Source organism: Ixodes scapularis, unplaced genomic scaffold, assembly GCF_016920785.2.
Source record: "Ixodes scapularis isolate PalLabHiFi unplaced genomic scaffold, ASM1692078v2 PGA_scaffold1__304_contigs__length_218370807, whole genome shotgun sequence".
Classification (NCBI taxonomy): domain Eukaryota; kingdom Metazoa; phylum Arthropoda; class Arachnida; order Ixodida; family Ixodidae; genus Ixodes; species Ixodes scapularis.
This window is the reverse complement of record NW_024609846.1, coordinates 108,437,232-108,465,030: the sequence shown is the minus strand read 5'-3', so window position 1 is coordinate 108,465,030 and position 27,799 is coordinate 108,437,232. Positions and strand designations below refer to the sequence as shown.

At 42.5% G+C, this 27,799-nt stretch overlaps 1 pseudogene; it reads right to left on the bottom strand.

The window, feature by feature from the left end:
* The window catches only part of LOC120836259, a 181,663-nt pseudogene that overhangs the window by 46,907 nt on the left and 106,957 nt on the right, over window positions 1-27,799 (bottom strand).

Here is a 27,799-nt window from a genome sequence, read left to right as displayed (position 1 = left end):
ATTCTGAAGGCTGTTATTCAACTCAATGCCAAATGGCGACCAAGTGAAGGGTGACAGAAAACTATCCGACGCACTGCCTTCGATCTTCCATAAAGGTTTTGCACACTCCTTCAATCTAGCTAGCCATAACCTGATTATGATGTCACGTAAGCTCGGAAAAAAAGATTGCCCCGGCAAAATATAGTTTGCAGTAACCTAAAAGATCTAGTGTCTTTTTGAACCCCTTCTTTATAAAAAAAAAATGTGCTGGCAGGGTGCCTACACGTGCTACCGATCCTTGAGGGACGTGGATACCCATCGCAAGTGAATTGTCTGTGTTTCAATTATTAAAGCGTCGGGAAAAAAATATGAATTATTTTTAAGTGGCTGGCGTGTCATGAGTAAGCACCTTAATGAAAGTATTATCTTTCGCAGTTTATATCGGGCATCCTTGAAAATAGATTTTAATCGGGCCATATTCGTCGAATCGTGCTAGCATTCATAATGTAAAGCAAAAGTCTCACTTAACACAAGTCACTGAGCGCTACCACATCTCTTCCTGAATTTTGTTTCCACAAAATTATGCTAAAAGTGCAGAATTTAAGACACAATAGTTTAAAGCCATTTAGCAGACATTAAACCATAGTTTCGTGGAGTGAAGAGCCTTGGTTTTTATCAATATTCCAAGTACTTTCGAGGGGGCGGATAGGGTGTTTAGGTCATGTGGTGTCAATTTCCCCGCTAAATTTAACAAGAAAATCAAACTGGTGTGAAGGGCATGTGACGTAAATTTCTTTGCTAAATTTAGTAGGAAAATTGTGATGATGTGTCACATGTGGTCAGGTCACTTGGCATGAACTTCCTTGCTAGATTTAGCGGGGAAACTGTAGGTGTTTAGGTCACGTGACATCAATTTCCCAGCCAAATTTAGAGGGGGAAGTGAGTTGGTGTATACGTCACCTGACGTCAGGTCACGTGACATCAATATCCCTGCGGACATTGGCGGGAAAACTTAATTGGCGTACAGATCACGCGACATCTGGTCACGTGACAGGAGGTCACGTGATCAGTCTTAAACACAGCAATTTAGTTTCCCCACCAAATTTATCGAGAAATTCACTGTGGATGGATTGACAAAAAAAAAATTTGGGGATTAGGGGTTCCGTTAAGCGTTTCATGATTTAAAACACACTTCTCGTCTCTGCTTATTCAGTGCTCTTTCACCCACAGTATATTTCTCTCAGGAAAAATAAGGGGACGTATCTTTCAAACAATTTGGTTATCCATACAGACACGGCTAGCTGATTTTCAGGAACTTGAGAGCTTCAACTGGATATTTGCTGGTCTCAGACTAAATTCAATTGTTTCCATGATTGCCTCGAGAACGGCTTTTTCGAGATATTATATTATCGTTGTGTTGACCACATTTCTGGATTTCGAATATTGATTAAGAAAAGAAGTCCGATCGGTCATATATTTCGTTTAAAAGAAAAATCTTGGGAGGAAATGACATTGAGGTTAGATTCTGCTCTTGGGAATCCAGGTCCTTCATTTTCCACCCTGAGTTTTTGCGTTTCGGTATTCAAGAATGGGCGGAGGCACAAAAGTGACGAACCACGTTCAAGACGTTCAAAAACGACTACCACGCAAGAAATTGTAAACCAAATCTATAAAATGTTCTAGGAACTCGCCGAATATAAGTGCGTAAAATTATAAAACCTGTGAGGGAGCGTTTATGAACGAGTAGTTTTCACTTACTCTTCCGTGTTTTCGACGTAAACCGATAAATACCAATATTTACCCCCGAGGCGGGTTCCTCCGAAACGGTGAAAACCGAAAAAGGCCAAATTTGAGTTGCTTTTGAAGGAAAAAAAAGCCAGCTTTTCGGGGAGCAACGTCTACCTTACTTTTTAATTTTTCTTTTCTTCTCATATACCTGGAACACAGCTGCACAGTATTGTTATTATATATACTTTATACTAACGTTATATAATTTGTACCATAAATTATAATTTATACTAACGTATAAATTATACTATATTCTGTGGTAATTAAAAAGTCGCTTTACTACAGAAGACCGATAAACATCGATTTCTCTCCGGCATTGAAATTAGACACCCAAAAACACCAACTCAAAGGAGAGATACTGTAGCGGTACGTTCCCGGCGAGACCGCCGAAGGTTTTTATGAGACCTGTTCTTGTAAAGTATATAAATACTACAAAAACCGAAAGCTATTGGTTGAATAAAAAAAATGAAGAAAGAACGAGAAAAACGAGGTGCTCGAGCAGAAAAGGAACGACCGCATCCACGAGCTAGGGAGCTAATCAGCACCGCTTCCATGTTTAGACTCTTCCGATAAATAAAAATGTTTTAGTTTCGTTTCTTGGCTGTTTTGTACAGTACTTGACCCGTAGGCGGGGTGAACATGCAGGAACGTCAGAATATAAACACCGATAAAAAAAAAAAAACTAATTTCAAGAAAATTAAATACCGAACACACGGAACCCTATTTATAGTTTAGATACTAAGATAAAAGTTGCCTTTATGCAATGTGGGTGTCGCATCTCCTTAATCTGGGGCAAATTAGCTGGATTTAGCAATTTCGCTGGATGAGCAAGGATTGACGGAACTGAAGTTCAAAATTCTTCCGTATCCACCGCACTTGCTTAAATTGGCTTCCTCGTACTTACACCTGGCTCCGAGATTTATAACATTTCTGACTGGTGAAAATATTGGGCCAAATGAAAGAGGCCATCGAAGCTGTCAAGTATTTTTGGGGAACCTAGAAGAAAGTCACTTCTCAAAGAGAATGGAGAAACTGGAGAAACATTGGCCCAAGTATGTTGTGATTCGAGGGATATACGACGACAAATGAAGTATAAATTAATTAAGATTTAGTTTCCTTCCATACTAATTTCGGATACCTTACATATATACGCTCAAATTGTTTTTATGCATTTTTTGGTTATTTTGGATTTATGCTACTGTGTGCGGTGCTCTGCGTATTATGTACCCATTGCACTACAATGCGCACTACACACTCAAGTTGCGAGGAAAACGAAGGCCAAAGAACGCCGCCACCCTTAAAAGCGTCAACATCAATATTTGTTTTACCAATCTCGTATAGTTGTCTTTTCAGTTTTAATTACATTTACCACACTGCTGGTGCAGTGGCCGACACGTTTTCGTATTGTAGGAAATCATTTTGAGAGCACACTCGATTGAATTTTTAAAACCACTCACGAAGGCACACCGTCTTGAAAATATGGCGGCTGAAGTATTGCAGCAGGAAAGACTGAAATATAGGAGGTATGTTTGACGTAAGTATTCAGCAAGAAGAACCACTGATGCACTAAGTAAATAGTCATTCTGATGTTAGCCTGAGACTGAGGCAGGAACTTTGAAACTTCCTCTTTTCCTGCCTCAGTCTCAGGCTAACATCAGAATGGTTAATTTCCACCAGCTCGCCTGCGCACTCACTACAATATCATTAAGTAAATAGTGTTCGTTAACATTTCCACAAATACTAAGGTAAGAACATTTCTGGAAAAAAAAACTGCAAATGATCTGTTGTGAATTTAGGAGGTGAATGCAAAAGAATGTGTTGTGAATTTAGAAGACAGTGATTAAAGGCATTCAGAAAGGTCACGCAATTACTACATGCATTATGAAGTGTCTAGAACCCTCGGTTATGTACGTCTTTTTTTTTTCTGATTTCAATTTTATTTTATAGGAAAACTTTCTGTTCCAGTTGAGCTCAGGCACGAAGAAATAATAGTTAGTAACGGTTCCTAACAGTTGGTGTTCTGGTGCAAGAAAAAAGAGAATCATAATCAAAATTAAGAAAAGAAACGTTTTTTTTATATATATATAACGTAGATCGCCAAAATGCTTTAGCAAATGATCAGTTATTACAAAATGTTAAATTGAAGAATGCGGGGGAAAAATATCGCGAGGAAAAATGACTCAAGGAGCGGTGGAGAATCTCCGAAGGAGCACGTCATTAAGCGTACTCGGTGAAATGGAATACCTTCGTTCAAATCAAGTAAATTTCAGCGCCGAGAACGCCTGCTCCACACTGACATGTGTGGCTGGTACTCAACAGCCACATGTGCTCACGTTTACAGTTCCGGTTGGTGTTTCATTTGTTTTCCCTAGATGTAAATACATTCGTGCTTCTTCGAAGGTGTCGCACCTTATTCAGCACTTCCAGCAAGCATGCCATGTCAAGTCGGCCTAGCTCGCTTGTCGAATCAAGCTAATAAAACTTCGTTTGGGTCTAGTTGGTTCATATCGATAGAAAGGTTAAAAGGCGCGAACAAACAGGACAAAAACAGAGACAAGAGGAAAAGAGAAAAAAGAAATGCCCCTGTCCGTGTCGTACGTGTCTGTTTTTTCGTCCTTTCTTCGCACCTTTATCTGAGCGTCAGCGTCAGTTTTTTTTTTCTTTTTGAAATGCGCTTTGAGAGCATATTCTGTTTCCTCTGACGTCTGCCACCTACCGACGGCTGTCACCTTCCTCGTTGTGTGGAGCAAATACTGAAGTAACTAAACATTTTCTTTAAACCAAAAAAAAAGCAAAGTTTTTGGTTTGACTCCGGAACAAGATATTAAATAACGTTTCGATCACCATCTTATTTCCGTCCAAAAATATTGTTTTTTGTTCTTTTTTGACACACTGTTATTAATGTAAAACAACGAATAAGGGAATTTAGAATATAATTTATAGCCAACTTTTATTTGAAAAACATAGAAGCAAAAGTTAAATGAACATTTAAAGGTTGAAAGTAAACGACTTACAAAATAATGGTTGAGCGCAAAAATTGCATTTAACCGTTGAAAGGATACCTGTAGTCTCCAGTGCTGCAAATTATTGTTGGGGTGAATAATAACTAAATTACACTTTCCGTTTAGTGAGAAAAATAGAACATAGTAAATACATATTACACCTTACAGAGCCAAATTTGATTGCTTTTATGAGCGGATAGTGTTTAACGGAACTACAATTTCTTAGGTATCAAATGTAAGAAAAAAAAACTTTTGTTTTTGCAAAAGATTTCCGACGCACGAAGAGCCTTTCGGGGCTTCGCTGACTGTTTGTTCCAAGTCACAAGTGAACATTTAACCTAATTGGGTACATGGATAAGCAAACGGTTAAGAACCCTTCTGTTACCTATATTTTAATAATAAAGTTATTCGAATCAATTAAGTGTAACGTTTATAATTGCTAAAACATCGAAAACACGTTAATCTAAGAAACGCTTATCGGCAGTCCCGGGCAGTGATTCAACCAAAGAGATTCCCGGAATCTCCTAGCGTCATTCAAGAAGAACCAGTAATTTGCTTTGCCGGTCGTGTTTGTCTACAATCCTTCAACTGGCTAAAACCAGTGATTTAATATTGCATCCACAGTAAGTCAAAGAAAGACAAGTCAATGTCACGGGCACAAGCTGTGCAAGTTGGCTCATTGCTTATGAATGGGGCCAGCTGAACACGAAAAACACACAAAGAAAATATTATAACATTCGCACCGCCTGGACTAGCAACACTTAATAACGCCTCTTTTTTATTTTCTGCTAATCCTTGATTCCGCTTTTCTTTTTCTTTACACTAACTTACATTTTTTTTAATTCTTTACATTGATTTAAGTTTTCGTTTTCTTTACTCTTAATTCGGAATTTTTTTTCCTGAAACGCATTGACCTTTCTGCTGTCGAAATGTTCCCATTCCTTCTCTTTTGTCTTTTTAAAGCCGATTTTAAAGAGTGGTGATGCCTCGGTTGTTACGAATTATCGTCCTGTTTCTCTGCTCTGTGGGTTTTCTAAGGTTTTCGAGATTGTTGTACATACCCGGATGCTCTTTTATTTCCGTCAAAAATTAACACCTTTGCAGCATGGGTTCCTGAGTGGTAGGTCTGTCCAGACTAATTTGTGTACTTTTCTTGATTTTTGCGCTCCATTTGTTACAAATAGGGGGCAGGTAGACACAATATACTTTGATATGACTAAAGCTTTTGATAAGGTCAGTCACAAATTACTCTTGCATAAATTATTTTTATATGGTCTATCCCCAGAGTTATGTCTGTGGTTCCAGAGTTACCTGTCACTCCGCTCGAACTCTGTTCGCGTTGTTGATAGTTATTCCCATAGTTACTTTTACACGTCAGGTGTTCCACAGGGGTCAATCCTGGGCCCTCTCTTGTTTTTAATATTTATAAATGATATAGTATCTTGTGTCCAGAGTTCCCAGTTGTTACTTTTTGCTGATGATATCAAGTTGTTTAGAATGATTCACTCTCCTGTGGACTGCGAGATTCTACAGCGTGATGTGTCCCTCATTTTTCAGTGGTGTGAACAAAATCTATTATTGCTTAATCCTGCAAAAACAAAGGTCCTATCCTTGTGCCGACGCCATGTGCCTTTCAGTTTTACTTATCATCTTGATATCATGCCAATTGAACGTGTACTGTGTGTGAAGGATCTTGGCGTGTACGTAGATAGTGCCTTGTCTTTTAGAAATCATGTATCTTTTGTGGTAGGAAGTTCTATGAGAGTTCTGGGAATCATATCACGTTTGTCGAAGAATTTCAGGAGGCCTCATTGTTTGTTACATCTTTACAAATCTTTAGTTAGGTCACGTTTGGAATTTGCCTCGGTAATATGGAACTCAATATCTAGGGCACAGGCCTTGACCATCGAAAATGTTCAAAAAAGATTGATTCGTATTGTTTACGATAGGTACTTTGAAAGGCGCTGTTATTATGACTATGAATACATACTTAGGTCATTTTCGCTTACACTCTTGTCTGAAAGGCGAACGATTCATGATTTTGTATTTTTGCATAAGGTTGTCAATGGTGTAATTGATTCGCCATCAATGCTCAGCAAAGTTAATTTTCATGTTAACTTACGCCATACTAGACATCCTGTATGCTTTGATGTACGTTCACCTTGTTGTACTTCACCACTTTCTCGGATTCAGACATTATACAACAGCATTGCTCCTAAGCACCTCGATTTCTGTACATCCATTTCATTGTACCGCCATCAGTTGAATAACCTTGTAATCTACTGATAACATTTTGTTTGTTTATTTGTTTTTGGGTGATGGTAATATACCAACGTGTTTCTAGGATTGAACAGGTGCGCCAAAGTGAAGACCGCTGTGGTTGTTTTTGGGCACTGAAAATAAATTCATTATTATTATTATCAAGTCATTATTAAAGCGATCTTGCTCTTCTTCTACCTTTGCCCGGAACTCAGGTCACTCCACAGGAAAATCTTCTGAGTTGTGTAATGCAAGAGAAGGGGCACTAACACAGTCCTCGCCTTTTTTCTTTTCTTTGATGGCTAGGGCTTCTAGCAGTTCATGGGCGAGTTGATTTTTATGTCGCCTTAGGATGTTGACGTTGCACAACACTGCCTCGCATTGGCATGCGCGATAATGCGCTGCAAGGTGTCCTGTTGCTGTCACGTTTAGTAGAGATGTGGCATTTCCACTGGTTCCCTCATTAATACAACTCCCTTTCTGCCCAATATAACACCTCCCACATGTTAATGAAATGTTATCATCATCATCATCATTATTTATTATTCCTTGAAGGCCCAGGGGGCATTACACAGCAGAGTGAACACTTCAAAAGACAAACAAATAACACAACTATTTATCGTCAAAAACACGCTGTAATCTAGTTAAGGGTTAGAAATAATAAGCTAATGATTGCAGAAAAGTGAGTAGTGTCAGTTAAGGAAACAATTACGTCAGGCTGTGAGTTCCAGTCGTCAGTGGCCAATGGTGAAACTAGTCATTTGGTGAGTGACGGTTGACGATGAAATTGGACGGAGTTTACAAGAATGGTCGAGACGAGGGAAAATGCTGTAAGGAGGCGATAGCAAACTTTGTCTGAGATGACTGGTGTAATAAAAGATCCGATAAAGAAAAGAAAGACGAGACACCCCGTTACGGTGGCAAAGAGTGTCAAGGTTAGCTGATCGCGAAATCCTGATATGCTTGCGTAAGGGGAATGGTCGGAATAAATAAAACGGAGAATTCTGCTTTGAACGGATTCTAGGCTGTTAATTAGGTATGCCTGCCACAGTGACCATATGGAAGAAACGACTTTAGTTCTGACTAAAGTAGTATAAGCCAGTTGTATTAGTGGGGATGGAGCGTCTAAAAAATCTAAAACTATGTGTATCATACATACGCTAAGGAATGAGAACATTCCGACAGCAAAAAGGTCAATGTGTTGCAGGAAAAGAAATTCCGAATTCGGTTTGTCGTCCTCGATAAAGGAAAGTACGGAGAAAGAGCCGATCAAGTCATCGCAGAAGATTTCATTCCAGTGGATCAAAAAAGAACTGCATCAATAAAAAAAGCCACCCTGAAGATACTAGAAAACAACCAGCTAGGCAGTCTTGTCACAAATATCAAAGCATCGAAGAATAACCATGTGTCGGTCTTTTTTTCTGCCAAGACACACAAAGAGGGAGTTCCGTTCTGGGCAATTGTATCAGAAAGAAATACAAGTGTCAACGTTTCTGGCCAAACAACTGTCCCAAGTGCAAGTACAAGACACTTTCAAGATTTCGAACTTAGAAAGTCTGATCTGCTTTCTGCAGGAAAATGGTTCTAACATTGCATCTGGATTTTCCCTTGATATAAATGTATGCATCCCCCATACAGGACTCCTAAACGTACTTCGAGAAACATTTGGCCATCAAGGTCTCACATGATTCCAAAGTGCGACTGGTATGGCCCTCGACAGCTTTTTGGAATTCCTAAGTGTTTACCTGAAGGGCGACGGTGGTGTCCTACCAAGATCAGCAGTATGTGCAGAAAAGGAGTGTAAGCATCGGGTCTCGAGTGGCTCCTTACTTCAGCGATGTGGTTCTCGCAACATGCGGACTTGCTATCCAACGAAGCATGAAAGATCCCCGGATTGAAGTCATCTTCCGCTACGTTGATGATTTCTTAATACTTTGTAGCACGGAGTTAGTAGAACAAAAAAACGGTTACCGCGAGTATGTCATGAGATGCTTTCAACAGAGCTGCTCAGGACTTGAGTTCACTCATGAACTATCCGAAAACAAATCTATCAGATTCCTTGATCTTGCCTTAGACTTTAAAGATGGCCATGTCTGCTGGCGATACCAAGCTCGGTCCTGCAAAGGGTGTCTTCCGTTCGAATCCGGACACTCAAAAAACGTGAAAAGTGGGTTCGCCATCACGGCACCCACATCTGCCTTATAGAAGTCATGTGAACACCAGATCCAGAAGAGTTTTGACACTCAGATATCTAGGTTACTTGATTCTGGGTATCCGGAAAAACTACTAGTATAAATAAGAGAAAAAATCTCCCAGAAGTTGAAGTGTGGAACGGAAGGCATCGAGCAAACAAGAAAGAAAAATACTGGAAATCCCGTAGTGGTGGCACCATACCTTGATGGCATCACTCCCCGACTGAAAAAGATCGCAGGCCGGCAAGGGGTACAAGTGATAAGCTCCGCGCCGAACAAGGGTTGTTCTACGTGCGGCAGGGTAAGCGAAAACCAAGGTAGGCGCCGAGAAGCATGTAACATCGCACACAATAGAAGGTACGCCCAATGTCCAAAAGAAGTCGTTTATAACATCCCATTAACATCTGGAAGGAGTTATATTGAGCAGACAGGGCGCTGTTTTAATGATATAACCAGGGAACACGCCACATCTCTGCGAAACTTGACAGCGACAGTACACCTTGCAGCCCATTGTCGCGCATGCCAATGCGAGGCAGTGTTGTGCAACGTGAACATCGTGGTGCGACATAAACATCAACTCCCCCGTGAACAGCTTGAAGACCTAGCCATCGAAGAAAACGGCGAGGACTGTGTTAGTGCCCCTTCCGTTGCACTACACAACCCAGAGAGGATTTTTCTGCGGAGTAACATGAGGTCAAGGCAAAGGTAGAAGAAGAGGAGGATAGCTTAGAGAAGACAGAAGAGAAGAAATAAAAACATTCCGAAAGCAGAAAGGTCAATGCGTTGCAGGAAAAGAAATTCCGAATTAAGTGTAAAGAAAACGAAGACCTAAATCAGGTGTGAAGAATTAAAACATTTTAAGTTATTGTAAAGTAAAAGAAAATCATCATCAAGGATTAGCAGAAAAGAAAAGAGGCGTCATCAAATGTTGCTGGTAAAGCGGTGCCAATTTTATCATATTTTCTCTGTGCGTATTTTTATGTTCAGCTGGCCCCATTCACAAGTTGATATCATCGGCATACATTTTTATAAAGCGTTTATTAGGCTAACACACAGAAAACTATCAAAATCAAATTGCTTTGGACTACATCAGATTAATATTAACAGGGTTCAATCTTGCTATTTTAAACCAGGGGTCTTCACACTTTTTGACTAAGGGGCGGGTTAGGCATCTTGCACAGTCATAAGGATGGGGAAGAAAAAGGGATTATAAACGAACAAAAACTAAATTAATAAACCCAACTAAGAATTTAAACACAAAAATGAATGCTAAAGCAAGTACAGAAAATAAAAAAACTATGTTGGATTAATACATTTATTTCAGTTTGAAATTTAATATTATAGTTAACTATGAAGTTACGCAACAATTATGACCACGAAAAGTTCCAAACATGAACCAAAACGCGTGGAAACTTCGGCAAATTTGCGCAGTGCAAAAGACTAATGAAATAAATAAAAGTAATGCTGACACGATGTACATAAGAACAAAAAGGGATTTTTACATAGTTACAAAATTGAAGCATAAATCCTGGGACTAAGAATGGTGATACTGGTGATGAAAAATTTCAGTCATGTCGAAAAAACCCCGTTGAAATGCAGTTACTTTCAGGTCAGACGTTTTCAGGACGATTGTACTACCTGTTCAACAGTAAGCTTTCCGTAACACACTTGACGGTGACAGCGCAGGAAAAATCAAACTCACACCAGACACTCAGGAAGACCAGCACACGCGCTGAGCTTACAACTCTTGCGTATTCGACTACTTCATTTTTCTCTTCACCGTCTGGGTTGTCTTTTCAGAACGTGATAATATTTTTTCTGCGCTGTCACCGTTTTCCTGCGCTGTCGCCGTCAAATATGGTTCACAAACTCGCCCAAGCTTTCATCCTATCAAATCTCCGTAACAACTAACACCCCTAAATGTATGTCTTGACCGTATAGAGGAATCGTGCTACACGTGAAATATAAAAGTACATTTTGTAAAGTTTTTATATGCCAATATTACTACGAATCGGACCTTCCATTTTTTCGATAATTCTGTGGTGACAAAGAACTGGGAATAGTGTAGGACTTCAGGTATCTCGGGGTTACCTTCCCAAAAGATTTGACTTGGAGAAAACGCATTGATACCGCCTGCTTAGCACGTAGAGGAATATATGCTAGCTAATAATCAAATTAAGGAAAGTAATCTGATAAGCTAAAACTGGCTCGTAAGGAACATACATAAACTCCATCTTAGAAGACAGTTGTGATATATGGTACCCTTATAACAAAATATTGATAAATTGATAAACAAAGGTGCAAAGGCAAGCTTCTGGCTTTATTCACTCCAACTACCGAGAATGACATCTCTAACGGAAATACTCCAATGGAGCAATCTACAACCATTTCAGACAAGGCGAGAAATCCAACGCTTAAAGTGACTTTTTTTTAAATTATTAACAGCAAGTTTAGCTTTACCCCAAATACATATATTCGCCCAGCAGATAAGAAGGGTGAGGCAGATTACACCAATCCAAAACAATCCAAACGTCCTACAATCGAACTGACCTTTTCAAGCAGTACTACTTTTTTTCTTATAAGACCGACTGAAGCCAGGAGCCGTCTGACGCACAAAATCGTGTGTGTAGAAACGGCACTCCAGCCTTTGCACATTAATCACTCAGCTGTTAACCTCTTAGAGTCACAAACTTGTACTGCGCACGTGTTAATATGTGTTAATCGTCAGCCGCTCCCTGCATTGATGTGTGCATATTTGTAACAGATACCCTTTGTGTAATCCCACTCAAGAGAGTGTTCATAGTATTTTCAAATAAATCAACAAAAACAAAATATCGAGCTTTTCTAAGCTGCTCCTGCATAGTTTCAGTCTCGTTTCGATCGGTTTACTAGGCAAACCCACAGCGCAATAAAATATTAATTTGAGCGATTCTTTAACAACGCGATCTAGTGCACCGCGATGACTGTTTTGAGCCTAAGGAAGGAAAAGGGAAAATTAAAAATGGATCTCCACTGCTCTAAAATTTATTTTTCGTTTGGGTACTTACGGATGTCGTTAGTCAAGTAACCGTGAAACGCATTTATCACTGCCGCACCTGAGAACCACCTGGACAGTTTCATAAAAAAATTTTAACTCTACACATTAGTGATGTCTATATGAAACAAATAAATCCGAGAAAGCAGGCATTGACAATACTCACTCATCTTCTTTCTTATATGGTTTTCGTAATGTCAGAAGTTCTTGAATGTAGGTATTTAAATTCAGGCCGCGCCGAACATTCAGATATGAATAGTTCAAAAAAATTGCAGGCGCCTATAAAAACAAAAAAAGAACACACACACTCACACACACATGTTCATAATTTGCATGTATCGTGGTTTTTTCTCCTTAAAATATAAACCATATTTTAGGACTACAGAGAACGAAGTATAGCTTGTTATTGTAAATGTTACGCGGTGCGGACTATCGATAAGTACGGACTACGCAAGAATTTGTTTCTCCTTGATCGTGCTTTATAACGATACATGATGGATTTTGTGAATGAAAGAATAGTTTAATGATGATTTGTGTAAGATGCAAGATCCTTCTTGAGCTTAAAAAGGAGGCATTTGTGATATGTGTACTGTGTATGAAATTATGTTTTCCCGTTTACTTGACATCAGGTGCGAACTGTGAACCGGGTGTGATTTATGCAGCAAATGCGTACAATTCAAGGAAAACATTTTTTTTTAACCAGAATTTGCCTTAAGCGGACTATGCACTGAGAGCCTACTCAAGTCTGAACATAGGGTACTCACATATAGCATATCTAAAGATAATTACATTAAATTCACTTTGCCTTCGAGTCAAGCACTTATTTATTTCAACTGTACTTTTTGAAGTATTCAGAGTTTTGATGAACACCCTCTGTATCCGGCCAGCCGCATGTACAAAGTGCTTGGTTTTGAACTCGAACATATATTTTTGTAAAAAGGAGGTGAGGGTCAGGCGAGTGCCGGTCTTCGCCCTGTTTTTATCAAGCAGAACAAAAACTATATGTGGGAATAATCGTCATGATACGTTGGCTCATTAACTATATTGTTCAATTAATTCTAAATGTTGATTTTAAGGAATACGTCTAAATTGCAGTATCGACAGAAATTTATATTACAGGACAGAACGAACGACAAGTGTAGGAATACTACATAAGTTTTTTAAGATTTAATTTATCAACTTTTAGATTTTCATTCCAATTTAAAAATGCCCCGCAAAAAGGGTGTCGCAGCTCTGCCGACAATGTCACTTGGAAGAGTGACGCAGTCGTTTCAGTCACGTTTTCACTATTTCAGCAGTGTGTTCTTGGTAGGTGCGCCGACGACACGTGTTGACGTGGCTGAAACGACCACGTCACTCTACTAAGTGTCAATGTGGGCAGGGCTGACGCCCATTTTGCTATTGCACCTTGCCATTTTTTACTGGTGTTTCCTTTTTGCAGAAATTGCCGTCAATAGGATATATACGTAGAGCCTTTCGATGTGTTTGCGTTTATCTTGAAAGTAGCGTGAAACACGCCAGTGCACAAGACTCGTTTCTCAAGCCGCCCTTAGAGGCGAATGGCGGCGGAGCACCCGCTCGTGGCACGTGTCTTGTGCGTTTCCACAACAATTATTGGCGGTACTGATAAAAACGCCTTTATCAATGAGCATATACGAAATGCGCAGAGTCATCTACTAGGCGCGAGAAGATCTAGATCCGCCATCTTAGTTAGGTCCAGAAAAGCTGCTGGACGGGTTAGTGCGCGCTGGAGTGTGCTCCACCATTTTCTTGTTCTACAGGCTAGACGTCACGAAATTGCTGTGTCCCTTTCTGCAAGCAAGGTGGCGCCAACGAAAGCAATGGGAACAAGGTATGTGTCACAAATGTATAGTTTATTCGTTTATTATTCTATTCAAGCCCTTGAGCAGTTAGCACGAGAAAACCACCGTCGGGTTTTCCTTTTTTTATTTTGACAGTTGAAATCATACCCCTACAAACTACGTTTGTCTTGAGAATAACTCTTTGGGGGAACTGAAATGGGTGGTGAAACTTTGCATTTTTTAATTTGCTGTTCGAAAATAACGCAAAAAGCGCCGGTGTCAAGTTTGCACTAACAGTCTCGCGATGTGTACAATTAGCGTGAATAAAATGATGCTATCGATCACTAATATAATGTACTGTAGAAAAGGGCAGGGCTGTTTTCACTTTACAGGATTTATGTATATCGGGGACTGCAACCTTTCAGGATATAACTGTAATGGAGCAAACCTTTTGGCTTCCTTCTCTACCGCGATGCATTCGCGACGTGTGCTTTAATTCGCGGTGAATTTCTAAGAGTGAATCACTCTATTGCTTGTAAGCTTCTTTGTTACAATTCGGTGGCTGTAAGAGCTAATAACCCACGCCGCGAAGGTACTGCTCTAACCTACATAAAGCCTCACTCACATCAAGGTGCGAGCCCGTTGTGAGCCTATGTTTCCTAATGATTTTACCGTTTCGCGTCTTTGCAACTTGTCAGTTCACTGAAGTGCCATAATGACGTCACAAGTGCAAATAAACTACAACGGCGTCTACAGCACCGCCTTTGCAGCGAGCGCGACGCTTTTGAAAGTGTCGTCTCTGCGCGAGTTTTCATGCACACAACGAATTATGCGTGTGAGCCACATCGCCATCGCGGACACCTAGTTTGTAGCAACTAGGTGTCCGCGATGGCGATGTGGCTCACATGCGAAGCCAAGTTCTCAAAATCGTCCTTTCGTGTGCGCAGAATACAATTTGTGAGATGGGATGTGCAGGGAAATGGTGTCGGCGTGCCTCAGAAGTAAATGTGGCGACTGAAATCTGAAGTAGGTTGCTCCCGATTTTAAATAAGCACGAATAGACGCGATCTGTTCGTAGATCCTGCGTTGTTTTTAAAACACACTTTTAGCAAGAGTAACTTCCTTGGTCTATGTACATATGCAACAGTACTTGCATACCTTGAATCGCAGACTTCTGTCGACACTGATGAGGGCCGCGTGCACGCTCCGACGGCAAAACGCGTACGACTTGCTCTGCTGGCGAGACGACATCGCTGGCGACGCGCACAAGCTGCGAGCGTGTCTTCAGAAAGGCCATGTAAAGCTTGTAAATTGTATCGCCGCATGCTATGGTTTGACTTCGTAAAATTCCATCGTTGCGTCAATCCTCCGGCGGCCTACATGGTTCATGAACGCGCTGAAGCGGCTCTCCGACTCTCCGAGTTCGACTTAACAAAGATGGCCGATATGAAGCATGCGCTGAATGTTGCGAGACGTGCTAGCAATTTCGCACATCCCCTCTAATGCCGTTGCAACATGACCCTAAAAAGTAATAACTAAAAAGTTCATGAACGGATTTTAGTTTAAACAGCCTGTTTACCATGACGACTTTCTCCTCAATTAATGTCATCCAAGCTTCATAAATACAATGTAAAGATGGCATTTGTCTATCTCTCACTCTGTTTAACGAGACAGTTGGAATTAAAATGAAACACCTTGTATATAAAATATCACAAAAAATGCAACCTATAGGCTGTATTGCCATATTTATGCTACCTCTGTAGATATTAAGTCTAGAACGGCTGAAAATCTCTGCAACATAGAAACAAATCTTACCATATTATGAAAGATTATTATTCTGTAATCCACGTAATATAACTTACGTATTTGTAAAGGCCATTAAGGTACGTGTCGTTAAGAATCCAAGGAGGGTAACCAATTTTCGCTACCATTTTTTGAAGCTGAAATAAATGACCTCATTAGTACAAGCCCACAAAACGGATAAGGGTCAGTACCTTCTCCATTGCTTCCTTACGTGTAGAGTCATCCATCCATGTATTGTTTTCAAGCATCTCTCCATAAGTACTCTTAAGCACACCCACTAATTTGTCCATCTGATAAAAACAAAAAGAATTTTCAATATTTTATCGCAGGAATTTTGACCTGTATAATTTATATCTTCGCCACATATTTTGTGAAATATCGCAAGATACGAAATACAACCCAGGTAGCACGCCAGAGGAATGCCCAACTTGAGCAAAGGTCTGGCAAACATATGGGCCCAACTTCGGCGCAGTTAGGTTTTTGCACCATGGCACTCATCAGTGCCAAAGTACGGTGCCTAACTATAGCCTTAGTTGGGCGATCCTAGGGCATGCCAAAGTTTGGCTCTTCTCTGGTACGCCAGAGAAGTGCCAAAGTTGGTGCCATACTTCAGCCATAACTGCCAGCGCAACGCCTAATTTGGGTATTCGGTACTGCCAAGGTTTGGCGTTTCTCTGGTCCGCCAGAGGAGGGCCAATGTTGGTGCCATACTTCAGCCATAGCTGTCAGAGTAACGCCTAATTTCGGTATTTGGGACGTGCCAAGGTTTGGTGTTTCTCTGGTCCGCCAGAGGAGCGCCAATCTTGGTGCCATACTTCAACCATAGCGGCCAGAGTAACGCCTAATTTCGGTATTTTGGACGTTTCAAAGTTTGCCTTTTCTCGGGTCCGCCAGAGGAGCGCCAAAGTTGGTGCCATACTTCAGCCATAACTGCCAGAGCAACGCCTAATTTCGGTATTTGGGACTGCCAAGGTTTGGCGCTTCTCTGGCCCGCCAGAGGAGCGCCGAAGTTGGTGCCATAATTCAGCCATAACTGCGAGAGCAACGCCTAATTTGGGTATTTCGGACACGCCAGAATTTGGCGTTTCTCTGGTTCGCCAGAGGTGTGCCGAAGTGTGCCATACTTGAGCCATAACTACCAAAGCAACGCCTAATTTCGGTATTTAGGCCTCGCCGAGTTTGGCTTTTCTCTGGACCGCCACAGTTGTGCCAAAGTAGGTGCCAGACTTGAGCCATAACTGCCGCAGTAAATCTTAATTTGTCGATTCGGGGCATGCCGAAGTTTGGCTCTTCTCTGGCTACCCACTGAAGTGCCAGATAAGTGCCAAAAATGGCAAAGAAAGCCGAGAGGCCAGCCCAAGTTTCGAATATCTTTGGTGTGTCACAGAAGTGCTCTTTCACGCATCCCAGAAGAGAAATAAATTAAATAAGCGTTGGAAATACGATGGTAAGATGTCATCACCTCCGTTCCCAAGCAGCACGGCAACACTTTGCAGTATCGTGCCAGTGCCGGCCGAAAGTCGGTTCCAATATCGCTCAACTGTCCAGTTTTTCACCACCGTTTGATACCCGGCAGGTATTGTCGTACAGCTGTTTCGCCCCGGCCTAGCGTTCGCGCAATATTGTGCGAAAACTCTACGATGCGTCTGCTTCGTATTGGCCGAACGTCGTGCAAGTATGAGTACGTTGCATGTCATTTGTTGCATATCCAATCACTTATACGGACAAACAAATTTTTTGATCGCTCCCAGAAGTTAATTAAACAACTATCATTACACACAGTGTATTCTCAACATATTTACAAAGGTCACACTTCTCTGTAAAACGAAAAGCAAATTATAAAATATAATTAACACTGTCCTCATGCCAAGCAAAACACAAAAACCGCGGAGATTGAGAGGAAAGCAGGACGACTATCAGAATCATGCTTGCAGTGCACTTACTAATAAAAGAGGGATATCATGTAATCCTTGATAGATGCATAATCCAACTCAGGCACCCCACAAACAGATTCGAGGATTCGAGGACTGACGTCTCGTCGCCGACGAAGAGCAGTTTTTGTCGAAGCGTGTCCAACAAACACATCACAAGTATTCCACGAACTCCGGTGCAAAAAGTGGCTGTTACCGAAAAATTGGCATGGACGTATTCCGACCGTTTACGACGAAAAAACACAGCCGCGTCTGCAACGCGCGAAAGCAACAGAACACTCAAGAGCAGTTCGAAAACCGGACCTACGTGGCCCGCTTATTTCTATAACTAGGCAAACGGCGAAAACGACATCCCCAGAGGTCCCATCAGCGTGACAGAGAAAGTCACGTGAACAATTTTCGCCCAAACGTTTTTGTCCTACGCGTCCTACGTAGAGAGGTCACGCTGGGTCACGCGTTTCGCTTCACCCTTTTGATTTGCTTAAAGCGGCTGTCGCGCTCGCTGGCAGCCACACGAAGACACAAAAGCAGGTGGGGAGGATTTGCAAAAAGCGAGGTCGAAGGGGAATCAACAACGCAGAAAAAGAAAGGCCGCTTCTGCCGGTGACCTTGTCGCCTTGCCTAGTCTGTCAGCGTTCGGCTTCCATTGAGGGCCTCAGAAAGATAATATCCTTTCTTGAGAGCGAAATGGACGGGGTGGTTATGTTTTTCGGGCTTGTCGCCATGCGATACGCCTCAATTATTTCTGTCCCCACTCGCTCGCAGTGGCCTCCCATAGCTGTCGTGCCGGTGAAATTAGGAGCACAAAAATATTCCAAAAGCCGGGGGAAGACATGGTAAATGTAATAACAAAAACGGCTTGACATAACAAAAATAACAATTTAATTAAACATTTCGCCTCCCATGCGGGAGGCATCTTCAGTAGAGCGCAGAGCGAGTGAGAGTCGCACAAAAAAATTCGGCTATTTAGGCATAAAGTTTGTGTACACGTCCGGCAGGGGGCCACGGTTCTTGTTTACCAGCGATGAATCACTTCCGCGTTTGTCGTTCTGGATGAACCAAGATTCCAGCAGCTTCCTCGGTCTCCAACTTTTATCCCTCGCCTTGTCAAAGTCAAATTGGTGTCCTGACGTCCATGCGTGGTCGACGAGTTCGGACTTGAAGCGGGTGGCGTTCGTGGAATTGGCGAAATCCCGTGCGTGTTCTTTTAGTCTTGTTTTTCTTTCTCGTTTCGTCCCTCCAATGTAGGAAGCGTCACATTCCTTGCACTGCACCTGGTAGATCACGACCCTTTCTGCCTCTGGCGGGGTCGGGTCTTTTGGCTTGGAAATAACATTGGTAAATGTTCTGTAGGGTCTGTGTACAGTTCGTACCCCCAACGGCCTAAGGGCGCGTCCCAATGCCTCCGAACCCCCCTTAACGTACGGGATGCACACGACATCACGTGTTCGTTCGGCTCGATCCGGGCGCCGACGGGACATTTGTTTCTTAACGCGATTGATAAACCGGTCGCGGTAGTTACGTTTCTTCAAAGCCTCCCGCACATGGCTAAGTTCTTGATTGCTAAGTGTTGAGTTAGATGATACTGTTTCTGAAAGATGAAGGCAACGATCTTACAACTGAGCTTTTGTGTTGAGTAGGGTGATGAGAGTGGTAGTCAAGAAAGTTTTGTCTGTCACATGGTTTACCATATACAGATGTCTCCATCTTAAAGAAAGATTCTCTAGTTCTATGGACACGTACATATAAAAACGGCAAGGTACTATCGGTTTCATGTTCGCAGGTGAACTGAATTGAGGGGCGGACACTATTCATATTCCGGTGAAAATCGGTTACGTTCTCTCTGTTAACTATTACAAAAGTGTCATCGACATAGCGACGGTAGAACTTCACGGGGAAATCAATGCCAGACATTACCTTTTCCTCAACATATTCCATGACGAGATTCGAGACGGTTACGGAAACTGGACTCCCCATAGGCCATCCGCTGACCTGATGATATATGTCCTCATTAAAACTAAAATTACACTGGTTGAGACAAAAACGCAAAAGGAGTATAACTTCATCAACAAGGAGGGTTGTGCGAGTGGACAACGACTGGTCTGCCAACAAACGGTCACGGGCGCATCAACCGCCAGGGCGTTGGGGACATTCGTTAATAATGAAATCACATCAAAGGATACCATAGCCTCCTGCGGTAGCAGGGTCTGAGCGCTAATAAGTTCAACAAAGTCACGGGAATTCCGGACGCTAAACTCATTGTTTCCCGTAAGAGGGCTCAGAATCATAACCAGATATTTGGAAAGGCTGTAAGTGGATTAACCAATCGGGCGTAGGGGGCAACCTGGTTTGTGAATTTCGGGGAGTCCATACATCTTGGGTGTCGCGGCGTCAAAGGAGAAGAGACGACGGTATAGGTCGTGAATGATGCGTCCTTTCTTTTTCAGCTCTCGAAGGTGCAACTAACTCTCTTTCTGACTTAGCAGCGGGATCACTTGATTGCCTCACGAAATAACGACTGTCATTTATAACTTCATACATCTTCTTCATGTAGTCATCCCTATCAAGCACAACGGTTCCTTTTCCTTTGTCGGTCTTTAAAATCATGATGGAGCTGTCTGACTTCAACTCATTAAGAGCAATGCGTTCTTGTTGATCTAAATTTGACCCGGCCGGTTTCGGATTGTTCAAAACACTGACAACGCGGTTTCTCGCGAGATTTACCCCTGTGACATCGTGCACATGTCTGAGTTTCTCTTCAATTTCAATTATTAGGTCACGTTTTGTAACGTACCGTGGAGCAAGGGCATAGTCCAGTCCTTTGGATAGCAGAAATTGCAAGCCAGGGCTGGTAATAGTAACATAAGGTACTTACGGCAGAATTCCCTGCCATAAATAAAATGATTTGGCTGACGCCAATGTAACGCGAAACAGGTGCAAAGAGTTTTGCGATAGGAAGCGTAAACCGAAAAAAAAGGAAAAAAGAAAGAAAGAAAGAAAGAAAGACTGAAGGAAAGGAGAAATAAGAAAAAAAATCTCTGGTGACGAGCACAAAAAAAAAATTCTGTTCATGTGATGTTTCTTGTCACGTGACCAAAAAAAAACGAAATAAAAAAAAGAACACGAGAAAAAAAACCATGCCATGCCCGGTTTCGAAGCTAGGCCCTCTTGATCGTGAAACTAGCGCGCTGTCCGTTGCGCCAACATAACGTTTTTTTTCTTCCTTTATTGCAAGTTGCGCCAACATCAATCTGCCTGTAATGCTCACGCATTCTCCCATCATAGGAGAAAGCTTAGTTGCCTTCGTAGTTTTTCATGCATGTGTTATTTTTATTTGTGGCAAGAGTTCACGTCCAGAATGGTTTTAGAGTTTTCGAGCAAAACGAGTTTTCTTCCTCCGAGTCACCTTCTAGAACCAGTAGACCGCACTGGGTCGTCCGGCTAATCAAGCAGCTTTTTTCAAATTCTCTGACGTGCCCGTCCTCGGATCTGAGGTCGCCGTTTGACAAGCTTAACTTTCTTCCACCTTTTAGCCGGAACCCCCAAGGCAGCTTTGTTCCGTCCCCACTCCCTCTCGAGAGGATGGCTCGCCCCGAAGCTAATCCCCTTCTCTAGACGCTCGTTCCATCCAACGCTGGCCCTTTCCCTCCCCGTCCCCCAGCTTCGGGAGAGAAGGTTCTTCTCTGCAGGACGTCCCGTTTGTGCAGCGGGCTTTAGAGCTCAGATTGTCCTGTCTGTATCGTCCCTTTTGTGTCTCCACTTTTTAATGTTTAAAAAGTATCAACACGCTAAAATAGTACAATTTCCGGGATTTTATTTTCATTCCCCAAGTGTGATGCGGGAGCCGCGCCACGGAGCCTCGGTCGTTTCCGCTCTTTGTTATCGCTAGGATTTGACAGTGCTCAATCACAATGCAAGACACGTACAGAGCCACGCTCGATTTTGCAATGCGCCGCCTAATAATGATATCTCTCGTGGAAACGTGCGTACATCCGTCTTGCGCAGTGTTAGCTTAATGGCAGCACTTTCTGTAAAGGCGGATTCACACCGGGGATGTAAGCAGTGGCGCGATCCAACTAAATCGGATCGAAAAAAAAAATACAAGTAATTAGTTGGTTAATTTGGCGTGTGCGATGAGCGAGTCCAACGCCTTCGTTGGCGAGTCGCTTCTCAAAAACTCTCGCTCCGAACGCCGTTGGTTGGCTCGGCCTCTCCGCGACTAGAGTGCACCGTAAAAAGTCGGGTCAGCAAGTGACTGCTTAAAACCCGTCACTTTTTGCCCGCGATGGTTGCTTTTGCGATGAAAGTTATGGCGCGACTAGATCGCATCGCCGGTGTGAACGCGCCATAATGTCGAACCAGTCTCAAGGCGCGTCCCAATATTGGCTTGTGTACCTACGGGCGAGTGCAACATCTGGCACAATTTGTGTTTGCAAAGCCTGCTCCAGCCGCGTCAAAACATTCAGCCAACCTTTGGACTGCAGAAATCAAGAGACACCCAAAATAAGATAAAGTTGCCAGCCGAATAAAACTTGATTTCTATTTAATTAAGATGAAGACCACCCGCGTACATCAAATACCTCATCAACCGAACTCCAAGGCAGTAAGCCTAGTTCTGGCACTTGTTTGGCAACTTTGGCCCGCAGCTGCCAGATCACAGCCAAACTATCGGGAAGCGAAGCCTAACTTGGGCGCTCGTTTGGCGACTTGGGCCCAAAGATGCCAGATCTCAACCGAACTACAAGGTAGTAAGCCTAACTCTGGCACATTTGTGACGATTTTGGCCCGAATGTGCCAGGTGACAGCCGAACTGTCAAAAAGTGAAGCCTAACTTTGGCATTAGTTTGGCGATTTTGGCCCGAAAATGCCAAAGCTCTGCCGAACTACCCGGCAGCGAAGCCTAAGTTTGGCACTTGTTTGGCGAATTAGGGCCAAGACACCCAGACTGTTGCCAAGGGAGGTCAGGTTTGGCACTACTTTGGCTTCTTCGGGCTTTTTAATGCCCTAAACTGCCAGACGCAAGCCAAGTTTTGGCCCAGAACTCGGTGCTGCCTGGGAAGTAATGTACTGTTTTTATCACAAAACAATTGGTCACTTACGCGGAACGCCAGCTCCACACATTTTTTTCTTCTTTGTACTATAATTGGCATAGCCGATCTCCTCCTCCCATGCAGTTTAACATATAGCAAAATGAACAACGCAGCATGATCCTAAAGCATTGTAAGTAGCTTACAAAACTATACATTCGAACGTTGATCAGATTACAGAAGTTGAAGTGACCCTTAAGACGATCGTCGTCGTCGTCGGCGCAGCTCGAGCTGATGGATGGAGCTCGAGCACATTCAATCTGCGATGTGATTAGCTAGAATCTAGCGATGTCTCTTCGGCCTGTCATACTGTAATAAACAGTTAAATAGTAACCGACTCACGGATTCACTACACTGGCGACAAGGGTCAAGACAAGAGCGGACTGAACAGGCGTAGATGAATTCACGCAACGAGGATGGTGGAGAATTCTACCCCTCGCTTTTATGGTCCCGAGACATTCCGCCCGACGAGGAGAACTGGAGACTGTATCATATAAAGTTCCATGCTTGTCTTGATGTCGATGAAGTTATGGTGGACGCGGACAAGAACTTATTGATCGCTTCAGTTCGTGCCGAGACATTCAAGGTGCTGAATAGCTTCTCGAATAAAGCGTATCAGGAGCTAGTAAAGAAACTAAAAAAAACGCATAACACGTAAGTAATTGAAAGAATTCAATCGGGCGAAACTGTTTTCGGCTCGTCAGGAAAGAAAAATGAAATCCTGCTTGCAGACCTCTAACATTTTGTTAGCACCTGTTCACCTGTCTTGATATTTCTGATCTTTAAATTTGCCTCGAGTGACCTTGCATTGAATGACCTTGAATTTGCATTTTTCTATTTTTATAATTCTGTTACGAAAAAAAGTGGTTTTGTATTCTTTATTTGCTTTCCCTTTTTATGAACACCATTTGATATATTTTGTTCTTTGACCCTAGTACAAACTGGTGTAGAAATCATGTGTTTTAGACTATTGGACTTTTCCGTGAAAATATTTATAATTCGTATCTTTTAGTTCGTCTTTGCTTTTGAATATTAATCATTTGGTTGTTTTTAATTTGACTAGATTTGGCTATTGAATGTATTTGAAATTTTTGTATAGTGTGTCTTTTTTGTTCTTAATGTTTATGTGGCCCGCTGAACACCCAGAAAGGGCCAATCCTTGTCAGGCAGTTGTGCATTTTGCCTTAGGCCCCTCTGTAGAAGAATCCGCAGACACAAATATACATTAAAAAGAAATAAGAATAAATGGGTCAAATACTTCATAGCAGTGCTTCGAACAATCATTTTCCAACTGCGAGTATCCACCTGAGCCCGATGCCCAATGCTGCACGCTTTTGAAAGCATTCATCGTCAGTCTCCGTGACACACGCGTCCCTGCACGACTGGTACTCGAGAGTCCAGGAGGATCTCACATTTGACGGTGCACTCCGCTTGGCCGACTCCTACTCCAACGCCAAAGCGGAGTCACAACGCCTAGACGGAGGAGACCACTCTGCGCTGCTCGTCGAATAGGACAGGCAGTTTACTTCTGCACAGTGTTGGCTAAAGTACAACTAAAGGGCACTTCCAGTAAAGTACAAAGTAAATGAGACGTGGTGTACTTCAAGTAAAGTAGTAAGTACAGTGGATGCAATGTACTTTAAGTAAAGTACTATAAATACAATGTACTTTCAAAGTAAAGTACAAATATTTTAACACAATCTTTCATGATGCCATTTCATTCCCCTATATAGTGATATTCTAACTGGTATGCATCACTCAGGGGTAATCAGGGGTGCATGACCTATTTTCAAAAGCAACGGCAAATATTTGATAAAGATACAGAATAATTTTGTTTTCAGGAACTTAGCCAAATCGAGAAGTTCCTATTCTTAAGTTGGCGTCGCTTGCGCTGGATTGTTGCACCCAAGGTGGCTGGATTGTTGCGCCCAAGGTGGTTACACTAGGGGAGAGGATGACGTCCGCCCCTAGCTTTCGCAAGCAATTTTCTTATAGAGGAATATCCTCGCAAGCAAAAGGTTTTATTTAATCATAATGCGACACCTGAGATTAGGGTGCGAGAAAATTAAGGAACTTTCAAGTCGAAGGAAAGGACAAAGAAATTGTCTCTAAACATCATGACGGTGTCCATCTGCTGTCTTTTTCCTCGACTTGAAGTTTAAATTTTCGCACCGCAGTTTCAGGCGCTACATTGTGATTAATTTTGCTTTCATAATATTTTACACCTTTTTGCTTGCGCCGACCGAACGGAGAGTAGCGAGATAAAAAAGCTACGGGAAAGCCGCCCAGAACAAACGGAGCGATGCGTAGTCTGCTCATGTTTCTGGTGAGAGTATTATATTCCTCCCAGTATCTCTTCGGAATTTACAAAATATCATTTCGTATTACAAATTTAACAAAACCATATTAAGGGAATGTGCTTTGAAGTCTGGAATTCTACTTTCCCCAGAAAGTACAAGAAAAAATAATACTTTAGGTAAAGTACTTGTCCATACTCAGACAATGTACTTCAAGTAAAGTACAAGTTTCCTAAACCTACTTGAAGTAGTACTTGAAGTACGATGTACTTGAAGTACTTCCCAACACTGCTCCTTCACTACTCAAATGTTTCTGATGACGCAATACCAACCACTCAGAATGCGCCTGACGCTTCCCAGATGAGTTCCCTACTGAAAAAAACTATTTGGCGCCTATATGAAAATAAACGGGTCCATACAGGTAACAGTTTAACCATACCGGTCACCACTTTGTCAAAGGGGTCGCCCGTATGGCTCAAAGGGGTCCCCCGTATGGGCCATAACGGTCACCTATTTGTACAAACAGGTCACTCCTTTGGCAAACGGGTCACTCGTCTGGGCAAATGGGCGACTCGTTCGGGCAAAGTTGTCGCACGTTTGCTCAAACCGGTGACCATGTTGCAAACTGTACCGGTTTAATCAAACGGCTCTCCGGAGCCCGTTTGATACTGAACGTACAGATCGGCGGCGTGGGCACGCCTAGCGTTTCAGCCGTGGCAGCCAATGTTTCCGGAAGGCTGGAAGCGCCGGTTCATCGATTTCAGATCCTCCGCGTAATGCAAGTAATTATATTTATATTTCAATTGGGCTGATGTTCGCTTATACTGCAACTAAAACTAACACCTTTTTTGTTGTTGTTTTACGTAAACGCGCGACGTTGGTGAGCCGATATTTTTGGCAGAACTTTAAAACTTTGTCCATCTTTGTTGCCTCAATTTACTTATTGAGCTCGAATCTCTCTCGCAGACGACGCGACCGCGTGAAAGAATGTACGTCTAGACTCCGTTTCACTTTAATTCAAGACTCAGCGAAGGTAGCACGCGTACACGCGGCTACAAGAACATCGAGCATTGCGAGAGCACGCCCGCCGTTGCAGCAGTCAAACTACGAGCTCGCGCTAAGAACTTTCTTCGCTAGGGCCCAAGCCGAGCTTCTGGCCGCCCCGCCGCCATTTCCAAGGTTCAAGCGTGCTAAAATGCGCGCGCGTGTTTTTTTTTTTTCTTTTTTTTTTTCGAGGTTACGAAAACACATCTCTCTGGAACGCCTGGGGAGAGGGAGAGGGGTTGTCCCTGTGGTCCTCGCCCTCTCACTCCTCTCTGGTCACCTGTCACGTGACCTGCAGCGGCGCGCGAGCTACACGCTGATAAGCATCGAGATCCGGAAGGGTGCGCCCAGCAGCCGCTTTTTTCTTTGTCTGCTTGTTGTAACTTGTCAGTTCCAGCTCGAACTTCGAGCGTTCACCTGCTTCGATCTGTCACCTAACCCTGCGGTCTTATTAGGATGTCTCTCGACAACGTATTGGATGTGCACCAACGCTATCAGTGTTCAAAAAGTCCTACGTCTATATCGGCAACAAGCGATTCTTCAAAGAAGCCAGGAATTCTTGCGGTTTGGTTGGGTTCGGCATCTGACAGCTTGTGCACCACATCGTGTTGAAACATCCAAGGAGCCGTTCCCTCTCATTTGTGTTTGTGTGGTTGTCCTGCTTTGACCGTGTCGACAAATATCACGGATTACATCTTTCAAGTCCGCTATTTTTACGGTAAGTGCACTGCAACCTACTTCTTGGCAACGATTGACCGTTCTTATACTTGTACGCTTCCAGATTATCTATATAATTATGCAGTAACTATTCTTGCGGCAGCCGGGCGAATAATTTCCCGAAAGTCTACCTTCATAGTCTATAATTACCTCGGTTCTTATTTGGTTTGCTATCTTCTCAGTTGTATAAAAGCTTAGAGTGCCTCTCACATTTCACAGATCGCTTGCACGTTTGTACTTGTCTACAGAAGTCGTAATAAACTTTGAGGAGAATTTAAAACAATTTTTTGTGTCTGTTTTCCTGTCCATTTGCAAGCACCTACGTGAGCACATTTGTTCTACGTGTTTCCTCCATGTTATAAAGAGGTTTACGAGTGACGGAACGTCTTAAATAAGTTTAAGATAACCAACCTACCACACGATCCCCGTTTAGGACTAGCGCATAATTTCCCGATTCGAATGGCACGTTTAAACGTGTGGTCACGTCCAAGGTCGAACAGGCACTTGTATCAAACGGGCAGCCGTATCAAACGGGCACCTGTATCAAATGGGTACCGTTTCAAACGGCTACCTGTATCCCATAATCACGTTTGATCCAAACGGGTCGACAAGTTTGCACCCATTTGATTTACCAGTTTGCCACCCGTTTGAATTTCAAATGTTTTTTTTCAGTATGGTTATGCATCAGATCATGATGTTTCAACCCTGAGACTCTCAAGGGAGCTTGAAGACAAATAAAAGAAACAGCATAAAAATGAGACAAGCATCTGAAACTCAGCTAATAAAATTTATTTCATGCAACGTTTTATATCCTTCTCCAAAGTCGTCCAGAGCGTAGAAAAAGAACACACCAATTTGTTTTCA